Source organism: Lolium perenne, chromosome 4 (assembly GCF_019359855.2).
Source record: "Lolium perenne isolate Kyuss_39 chromosome 4, Kyuss_2.0, whole genome shotgun sequence".
NCBI classification, from domain to species: Eukaryota; Viridiplantae; Streptophyta; class Magnoliopsida; order Poales; family Poaceae; genus Lolium; species Lolium perenne.
Window position 1 is genome coordinate 294,386,269 of NC_067247.2, and position 3,402 is coordinate 294,389,670.

General features: G+C 39.9%; 1 long non-coding RNA gene across 1 annotated transcript; it reads left to right on the forward strand.

Moving 5' to 3' along the window:
- Nucleotides 1-372: 372 nt before the first annotated feature.
- On the forward strand, nt 373-3,166 carry LOC127295811 (uncharacterized). Its single transcript, XR_007848104.2, has 3 exons — nt 373-1,174; nt 1,921-1,984; nt 2,410-3,166. It is a non-coding gene; the product is annotated as an uncharacterized lncRNA (long non-coding RNA).
- Nucleotides 3,167-3,402: the final 236 nt, after the last annotated feature.

Below are 3,402 nucleotides of genomic sequence, written 5' to 3' on the forward strand. Positions count from 1 at the left end.
AATCTCTCAGGTTCCTCTAATCCATGCAAACATGACATAGATATCAGCCACCAAATTTCTCGGTTAGGCACCGACATCATTGTCACTTCACATGAACCATCACCACAAGATTACTATGCGAGTCCCTCTCCCATAGTAATTTTGTTGTGACCACATATCCTTTTAAAAAACTATGTGATCTCATATCATGGTAACACATAGAATGCATCTGGCAGCGAAGTGTTTAAAAACCCTTCAAAAATACGGGGCTATCAAACGCCGCCTTGGTTTTAGAAAAACTTCATTCAACCACCTCAAAAAGTAAACGATCAATTTTAATGAAATTTAAATACAATAATCGGTATTATTCCTCCAACTAATCACTCTGTTAGGAAAAGTCATCTTGACAAGCATATCGTGCCAAAACAATGTTGAATTTCTAATAAATATGATTCTTTAACAAACATAGATAGAGGTAAAATATATTGTGAGACGGATGGAGTACTATTTTTGGCTAACCCAGTTCTATAGTTTCCACTTGCTACGTCGTGGGCTCATCGCCACGCCTTGCTTCTCCAGCTTTCGTCCCCGCTATCCAATTCTACACATGTGGGCTTGGCCGACCTGGGCTGGAAGTTCTTTCCTGGGCTCACGTCCCGCTCCACGTTGTCGTTCCTAGAAAAGAATTGTATTCCTCTTCGTTGATAAATAGTAGCAGTAATTTCTCCGCCGCCGCGACCGTCCGGTCTCCTAGCCACGATTGTTCCACCAGCGTCCAAAGGACTCCTCCTCACATAAATCCAGCATTCAACGCGAGTGGAAACTGCTCATGAATCTCATCCGCCGCCGTCGCTTCCTCGAGGTTAAATATCATGCCATGAAGCCGTCCACATCAACCAAACCAGCATGCTCGCGCCGCCACCGCTTCCAGCGGCCTCCACACTGCCATCTGAGCGCTCCCCGTTCTAATTCCCCCTATTTTTTTCCAATTCGTTAATATGCCTTCCCAATTTCGCAGGTTGAGGTCCAGATGGAAATCTGCTCGATGTTTTGCCAAGGATTCTGCTCCCTGCTACCTCAGCCCCAGATTTCTTTTGATTTATTGGCTTCTCCGTCCGCTGGCTGGAGCTAAGAGCCACCGGCCATCAGCGTCTGTGCTGCAGGGGCAGTCGCTGCACAATACCTACTTCCAATGGTATGCAAGCTCTAATCTCCTGCTCTTAAATTTTAATTTACATTGGCTGAACAGGTGCACCTTCTCTTTTTTTAATCATGATGATTTATTTGTTACCCTGGAATCTCCAATTAATTAATTAGCTACAGTGCCATTTGCTCTCCTGCAATCTTCAATCAAATGCATGTGTTCAAACATATTGGCTACGGACCACAGAACATAAGTTCATGGATTTCTAATGTGACACTTCCGTTTGGGTTTTGGCATTTTTCTAAGGGGATTTACTTGCCATGCCTTCAATCAATGGGTTCATCCTTTCCTGCTACTCCTACCCATGCCGATAAGTTTCGATGACACTGCTCGCAGTTAGTTTACCTGCACTTCTCTCTTGGATACCTGGTTGCTCTGTTGTGAGTGTACGTATTATAGAAAATGCATTTCAGCTGGTCCATAATTTTCGGTTTGCTCATGAATGTTACATATAACAATAGAAAATCAATTAGTCAAACTGTAATGTTGTGTGTGACTTTGGCTAGAACTGTACATGCTTTAAATTGCGACTGAGCTTTCTCTAAGTTTTGGCAACTGTAAGGTTAATGTTCCATCTATTATTCAGTTTGGTATCTATATTGGAAATAAAACATTTTTCTACACAAAAAAGCCCCACCCCCCTAATTCAGGTTAACTATCACTTTGGTGATAGAAATACTTTTTTCTTTCTGATATTTTATTGTCTCACTACTACTTTCATTTATAATTTATTGCAGACTGCATCTCTCCACTTTGCTGTCCTCATATTCTTATGTTCTTTGTGGTTAAGGTTCTCCAACGGTGAGATGTCTGAAATTAAACCTCATCCTTTTTCGTATTCTTATTTATGACAGTTTTCCAGCAAAGGGGAAAAACACCATGGGTACATATAAGTGATTATTTGTATGATATGTTTATTAGTTGCATTCACATGGCTGATACTCAATAGGCTTTTGCATCTCCGTATCTTGATATGATGAATATTATACTCAATTATCTTGCAGTTTGAACTTTTTAATTTCGTATTGTTTCAGCTTCCAGTTTTCCATCGTATCTTTTGGTAAATTTCTTCTACCTCACAATCTTAAAATGATTAGAGTAATAGAAAAGGAAACATAAACGAATGCGAGGAGGTTACTATATAGTTTTTATGTACAATTAATGCAAACATTCTGTGGTGTTTCTTGATAGTACACAAATACAGAACATCTTCGTTATTTTTTTAGATGCATCAGTAGTTCCTGTGAAGCGGAGGATGGAAGGAAGACTGCATCCGGGTGGTTTGAACCGGCGAACACGAGCCTGCAAGGTGCAAGTCATGAAGTCAACAAGGGATTGTACCGTGCGAGCAAAACCAAAAAAAAATACTACTTAGATGGAACACTATGCTTGGGAACAAGGTAGTTACGCTATTGTGGCGGCACTTCGATCCTCGACGAGCTACGAGTGTAATGATGTTCTGCAATACGGGCATAGGATCATTGTAAGAGGGAAGAGGAAGCTTTTGAGGACCAAGCTGACGAAGGGGAGGAAGAAGCTGGTACACCACGGCGCAGCTACCAGTCCACGTTCGTCAAGTCCATCTGTTCTAACGGGTTACTAATAGAATATATACTCCTCTTATGTACGAATCTTAACGCCCCTGCAGGGTCAGGATACAAGTGCATCTGTGCTCGAGATCAAAAGCAGATTTTCGTATAATATAGTGTATTATCCAATAAAGTAGCTCCACAAATAAATTAAACTAAAGATAAATATATTATCTCATTTACTATCTTCCCTAATACCACTAATATGCAGGTGTGGATGGTAAAAGTTCAAAAGTTGTCTTCTATCATGGCACTTCAATAATACGAGGTTGGCTAGAAGCCTATCTTATGAGACAAATATGTATGTAGTGTGAATGTTCTAAGTGCAATGCATCGTGGGATGTCAGTTTACTTAACATATGTACTCCCTCCGGTTCATATTAATTGACTCTAATATGGATGTATCTAGACACATTTTAGTTCTAGATACATCCATATTAAAGTCAATTAATATGAATCGTAGGGAGTATTAACTGAACGAGTTATTGGTATTTTTTAAAGCCTATTCTGACAAGTGCTTTCAAGATGTGTAGCTTAGTCCACAAAAATCTTTTCTCCGTTCCTTTTTTCCTTGGATGCTCATCTCCACATAATGGCATATTTTGAATAAATATGCCAATGTAAAATTAT